Raw genomic sequence first — 7437 nt, forward strand, 5'->3', positions numbered from 1 at the left:
CGACCTGGATGTTTTTTCGCGCGTTTTCTTTTCGAAGGTGTTCGTTCCTTAATCTAGCCCTTCCACTGTTTCTCGAGTTACAGCGAACGGAGGACAACAATCCAACCCCCGTGTGGCCCGTTTACACGCGTCGTTCCGCGACCAGGATAAAATGGCGATTTCCCATTTATCCAGGAAACATATTCGCGACAACGGGGAATCGAGAGAATCTGAAAGTCGATCTTATAATAATAATAATATTTATTTCCACGGAACAAAGCCTATTGATTTACAAAAAGACTACATTACATTGTTTTACTTATTGTAATAAAATTTAATTTTTTTTTTTAATTTTTAAGACAAAAATTGGAAAGTTCTTCGAATAAACCAAAGGAAAACAAGCGACGTTGCTACTTTGATCTGAATTTTTAGTTCCATTTGATCGGTAACATATCTTTTTTTAAGAAGGTTCTGCTAAATTTTCAACTAAATTTGCAATTATTAAAAATTCAGTTCCTAGTGTCAAAACAGTGTGCTTGTAACACATGACGTCATTTCAAATATTTAAAAGAAACACCTATGACCTTCAAATAACCTTGAAAATAACATCAAGGAAATCATATGTTTATACTACTACCTTTGTTCACTTGAACAATTGGAACTTTCAAGCGGAATCTACTGTATACAAACTTCCAAATCAACTATTTTCTTCACTTCCATATTGTACTAAACTTTGCAAAAGATCTGCCAAAATATACTGTCATAAATCACCATTACAAGAATGTACTGACAAGTCATTTCGACTTCCTCGATAGTTCCTAGTGTCAAAACAGTGTGTTTGTAACAGACGACGTCATTTCAAATATTTAAAAAACACCTATGACCTTCAAATAACCTTGAAAATAACATCAAAGAAATCATATGTTTATACTACTACCTTTGTTCACTTGAACAATTTGAACTTTCAAGCGGAATCTACTGCATACAAACTTCCAAATCAACTATTTTCTTCACTTCCATATTGTACTAAAAGTTGCAAAAGATCTGCCAAAATATACTGTCATAAATCACCATTACAAGAATGTACTGACAAGTCATTTCGACTTCCTCGATAGTTCCTAGTGTCAAAACAGTCTGTTCGCGAACCCACCGCTAATTTCCTTCCCACGGTGGTAAACATCGAGGGTCGAGCATTCAGTGTCCAAAAATCGAGAGGGTAAGCGTCAGGAAAAAACACCGAGCGTACGGTGGTCTGGGATGGTGTACAAGCTGACGGATGGTTGGGAGGGGGATCGCGCAGTGAAAGAACACGAACGCGTGCGCACTCTCGCGCCTCAGCTAATATATGGCTCGTGTCCGCGGCGCGTGCATCCGACCGATGAAAACGAACGAATGAATACCCGCTAATTTGCGTGGAATGAATTTCATTTCGCGAAAACTACCGTGCAATTTGCGGCCCCCACCGACAGATGCTCGGGTACCATCCCCCCCCCTCCGACATTGTCCCCCTGGTCCCATTCCACGCTCGAAGAGAACCGTACACGCTTTCCACGCGACACGTTTCAGATGGGCATTTATCCGCGACACGTTCTCAACATCCACACGCCCGTGTAACGGCGGGAAAAACCGTTGGCCCCCTACCCTCTCGATTCCCTGTTATTCGTGGAAAAAATTGTCCGAGGGTGGGTGGGGAAAGGATGGTTTCGGGCACGAATCGCTAAATTATTTATTTGCAAAGGGGATTTTTACGAATTGTGGTGGGCGGCAACACTGAATAGGAGAGACGTGGGATGGTTTTCCGTTCAACAGGGAAGAATTTTTAATGTCACCGAATCTGAGGAAGCTATGTATCCTCAATATGGGTGTATTAAGAGTTTATTTGTGTTAGATATACAGGGTAGGTCAATAAGAATTATGTACTACCTAAAATAAAAGATTTTACAATAACGCGATATTTCTTCTCGAATGAGTAGACACTTGGTAAACAATTATTTCATTTCATTAACTGTTCAAAGGTTAAGTTGACGATCCCATTTACTGCTACTTTTCACGAATAAAATTGTGCGCAACTCTGACAGGGTGTAACAAAAATGTTGAAGGTACCTAAAATGGGTCACTCGTGAGGTGATTTGGAACAAGTTTTTCTTTAAAAAAAAAAAAACGTTATCAGAGACTTTGTTAGCGAGATTGGTTGATGTTTCTGGTTAATATCTCGTTAACAAAGCCTTCGAGAACATTTTTCATAAAGAAAAATTTGTTCCAAATCACCTAACGAGTTACCCACATCAAATACCTCCAACACTTTTGCTACGCCCAGTATAAAGTGTAATTTAACTTTGACAGAATATGGGCAACGATGGTGCGATAGGAGAACGATTGATGGTCAACGAACTGGGCCTGAACTTCGCGCAGGGACAAGGGGACAGAGAGGTGAAAAGGGCCGCGCGTTTGGACGGCGAACTGGGCAGAATCGAACCTGTGTGCATGCACCTCGAGAGAGAGAGAGAGAGAGAGAGACAGACACGAAACATGGGCGCTTTGTGTGCGTCCAGAATGCCAGGGATACCAGGGTGAGGAGGGCAAAGTGTATTCTGAACTCGTCCCCGGAGACTACGGCCTGTAATACGCATTCGCAATCAGAGTTAAGTGTCCTCCTCTCGATGCCAGAGGCCTCCCTCTCTCTGTCCCTCCCACAAACGTCACTCTCCGAGCATTCCGAAACCGACGTTTCATCGTGGTCCAGGTTCGAAACCCGCAGAATCTCTACTCTCTGGTATCTAAAAAGAGTCGTTTGTTTATTTATAAATTTTGTTTCCCTATAAATATTTTGAAGTACAGTAGGCCCTCGACTTTCGCACATAATTGGTTCCTGAAAGTGTGTGCGAATGTTGAATGTTCGAAAGTAGACGGACGTAAAAAAATATGCACCAAAAACTGTGTTTTCAAGTATTTATCTATCAATATGTATACATAATGAAGTTAAAGAGGCGTGTTAAGTGCTTTCGGGTGTTTCCTTTATAAAGTTGTCAAGAGTTAGTTGAATACCACCTATTTATTTCTTTTCTTGATAAAGATTTCTATAACATGCTGTGTCTTTCTCAATTGCCCTACGTACTTGAGATATACGTTCTCCATTGGGATCACATTCTTCCATGATAGTCAAAAATTTGTCAAGATGCGTGAAGACTTCATTCGTATTTTTAATTGTCAAAGTCTTGACGTTTTTATCAGCTTCCTCTTCCTCACTTTCATTGTGTATTTCACTGTTACTCAATTGTTGCTCAATTAAGTATTCATTTGACAGCGGTGCTGAGTGAGATTCAATCAACTCATTAACATCTTCTTTGTCGACGTCCAAGTTTAGTTCATTCATTAAGGTAACTATTTCATCTGTGAGAGTTTCCGGTGTTTCTTCAAAATTTATAAAATCATAAAACCTTTCATTGTCGACTCTTTTATTCTAGCCCACGAGTCTCCAATATTGTTTATTGCGTTCCATATATTATAATTTTTCCAAAAATCTGTTAATGTTGGCCCATCTTGCCTTTTAGTTGCCTTGTTGGCCTTAGTCATTATTGTCCTCATATAATATCGTTTAAACGTAGCTATCACTGTTTGGTCCATGGGCTGTATGAGGCAGGTAGTATTGGGAGGAAGAAACACAACATTGATTCTTTGAACACAGAGGATTAAACAGTTGAATCTTTAAAAATGTGCGAAATAGCGAATTGTGCGAAAGTAGAATGTGCGAAAGTCGAGGGCCGCCTGTAGTTCGAAATATTAATCATTCAGATTAAATTGGTAAAATTGATCAAAGTTATAAGGAGCCATATGGATCCCCAGCTAGATACGATACCAAACGCGGAAGCTACCTCCAGTCGTGTATATGCAAGGCTATCGTCGTTAACCTTGCGGTACCCGAAACACATTTATTGTACATATTATCATCGGTGTGTTCCTGCCTCGCCGGGTTTCCAACAAGTTTGTTCTTATGTCCATATCAGCGTAGTAAGAAATGTACTTGGAACGTATGTGCATGTATGTATCCATATATCGGGACTGAAAAAAGAAAGTAGACTCGCGAGCGCAGCCTTGGAAACGAACACATCCACCATAGGAGCCAGGGCCGACGGTGTTTGTTTGCTTTCGAGCGTGGATAGACCTGGGCGCTCGAGTTCCTTTCATGCTATTTTCGACATGGCGCACCCCGATGAAGCTCGAAAATTGACCCCCCATTCCCTGGGGCATTTAAAGTCTATTCCGCGACAGAATTCCTCGGCGTTGTGCCTGGAAACGCGTCCTTCCGCGTGTACCTTGTACAAACCGCGATCTCCTTTCCCCTCAGCCACGTTAGGCCTGTTGCGTTACTTGCCTACAGTCCGTTCAACGTAACGAGTCAGTAAAAATAACCAAAACATTCGCGAGATAAGCCATGGTAATGTCTGGTAACTGTCTCTGTCAGTACTATCTCACAGAAATTGTCATCACCTCTTCTTTTTATAGCTACTGACTTAACTAGTTGGATTAGGTACATATACAGGGTGGCCCAGAAAGATGGGACAATCTATAATACAGATATTCCTCACGCAAATACAAATCAAAAAGTCCTTTACTGTTTTGTAATCTGAAGCTCCGTTTCCGAGATATAAGCAGTTAAACGAACACCAATTAGATGAGCGGTCACACGTACGCGCAGATACAGTGTCTGGACCATCGGTCAGCTGATCAGTGTTCGTTTAACTGCTTGTATCTCGGGAATGAAAAAAAAAAAAAAGTTTCTTAATCGTCCAATATGTCTCGACAAGACGAGACACCTGGACGCAACAATATTTATCATATTATCATCGGTGTATTAACACTAGGTTTACGGGACGGGTCATTCTGCCGCATTACGAATGCTTTCTAACCTCGAAATTTTCTATGTGGTATACCTATCTCTATAGCTATGCATTAATTTCAGAGATCATAAATTGTGTATTATATAAAATAAGTTGTTTTTTAAAGAAAATCTGCGGGTTCGTTGATGCGTGCCGTGGAGATACCTACACGATAAGTGCCCGTAAACCTAGTGTTAATAACTTGTCGAGTTTCCAACACACCAATCGTAGCATTCGATGAAACGGGCATATTCCCTTAACGACTTGAGTCCGAGACGGTCCGAGACCACCCTTCCTCCCTCCTTCACTAATTTATTCTCCAGCTTCCGGCGTCGGAGTTATTATTGCGCCGACAACGACGACGGGGGATCGGTTCAGAGGGGTGGAAGGGGAAGGGAAAGTTTGGCTAAGAAATCCAATCGATTAGCGCGCCGACACGACGACCCGACACGACTGTGCAATTAAGCGGCGTTTCCCCTTCATCCCCCACCATACCCCTGCCCGGCGAACCCACCCCCGTTGATAATCGACAAGGCTTCGAAACGCGAATGCGCTTAGAACCGGCGACGCAGCACCGTAACTCCCGAGCTAAGGACGCTCCTAGCCGATTTCCCGACGGATTTTATTGGCGGCCGACTTCGAGAACCGCCGTTCCGTCACTTCGTCAATGGAAATAAAATGATAAGAATTCTTCGTTTAAATAAAAACACCCCTCCACCCCCCACTTTTATTAATTATCAATTTAATTGCATCGTTTTATAGAGCATAAAAAACCATTCAATTTTTATTATAACCATTCTTTTATATCTACGATAGTTTTAAAGATATACAGGGAAATATGGAAACACCTATCTACCTTCAAGGGATGCTTTCACCCCGAAGAACTGAAATTGGGCCAAAAACAAAAATTGCGCTATACTTCTCTTGAGGTCCCCTACAAACCTGCGAAGTTTAAAAAAAAATCGGAATTTTCGGGTTACCGCAGTTCCCTTGTCAGAAAGATCTATCAGAAACGACTATTGAACATGCTAAAATTTTTGACGTGTTGAACAGTATAATCCCTAGTAGCAGAAATATTGAATACATATTCATCCAATATTAAAAATAGATTCAATCCCTTTTTAATATTCAAATATACATACAATGTTTATTTCATATTACGAAAAAAATAAATATGTATTTAATATTGGAAACAACATAATTTTTCACAATATAAAATAAATATGTATTTAATATTGGAAACATGTACTTTATATTTCCTGTATATGTATACAATATTTGGATTCAATAATTATTTCATATTAAAAAGTGTGGCTAAAAAAATATTTTTTCAATATTTTTGTGCTACTAGGGATCGTCCACTTGGTGTCCCTGCGTCCATCGGTCGTCGTCGTCGTTAGTCGTCGGAATTGCTCGTTTCGCGGTCGTTTCCATGAGAAAATGAATCACGCCGACAGTCGTTTCGCCGCGACGTGTAAAAACAATTGAAAGCAGCGCCCGGTCGTGCGCTCCACGACCGCGACGGCAGTGGCGTGCTTGGTTATGCTCCCTCCGTGGCAACACGGGCTCGTGCCTTCCGCGTTAAACAAAGGGACGAGACTGAAGAAAAAGTCTCTGGGAAACAAAAAAAAAAAAAAACCAGATGGAAGAGCGCGCGAGTTACACGCGGGCCATAAACGATTTCGCGGCTGCTGCGAGCAACGATCCTCTCGTTTTTCATCCTCTTCTTTTCTCCACCATTCGCCCCACCCCCCACACGCTTTTCACTTTCGTTGGGAAAAGAAGGGAAACGATGGAAGACGGTGATCAATGGCTCGCGTACACGGAACTTCCGTCGACGATGTTTTCGCTGGCGTTTTATGTGTCGTTAGAATTTATGATTGACCGATGGGGGAAGTTTCTCTTGGTACGACTTGGGATCGATTGAGACAGTTGAAATGGTTCGAGTGAAGTGATTCCTTTGTGCAGAAATAAATCGAAATCTTACACCTTGAGATTGGTGGACATTTGTTAAGACTAGCGAATAAGCGGATGACTTAAAGGGATAGAAATTATGGATCGAGCAGTTGAGAGATTTATTGTTTATTTCGAGTATCATTCAGTTATATGTTCATGAAAGTTTTTTGACAGATATTGTTATACAGATCAAATCACAGATCAATGGGAAAATGGATAATTACCGGTGAGAAATTAAGGGGTTCATTTCTGTTTTTAACAGGTGTGCTTATTCATCAATTGTGCACTTCGACAGGTGGTGTACAATATAGCAAAAAAAGATACGTATTTTTTTTTATCGGCTGAGACGCGACTTTAAGGGGTGCCAGCCTAATGGAAGCCAGCCCTCGAAGTTTCGATTCGAAATTTTTGTTATAAACAAATTACTTTTTGGACAATTTATTAGCATCATATTATTCTACATAAAAAACCGCAAATCTCGTCCATTAGAAGTTTTCATGTATCTCCTCTGGTTTTCGAGATAGAACTTTCGGGTCGAAACTCCGAGGGGTGGGGTTTCACCCCTTAAAGTCGGGTCTCAGGCGATAAAAAAAAATACGTATCTTTTATTTTTGACTGCTTAACA

The sequence above is a fragment of the Dufourea novaeangliae genome, unplaced genomic scaffold, assembly GCF_001272555.1.
Source record: "Dufourea novaeangliae isolate 0120121106 unplaced genomic scaffold, ASM127255v1 scaffold173, whole genome shotgun sequence".
In the NCBI taxonomy this organism is placed as follows: Eukaryota; Metazoa; Arthropoda; class Insecta; order Hymenoptera; family Halictidae; genus Dufourea; species Dufourea novaeangliae.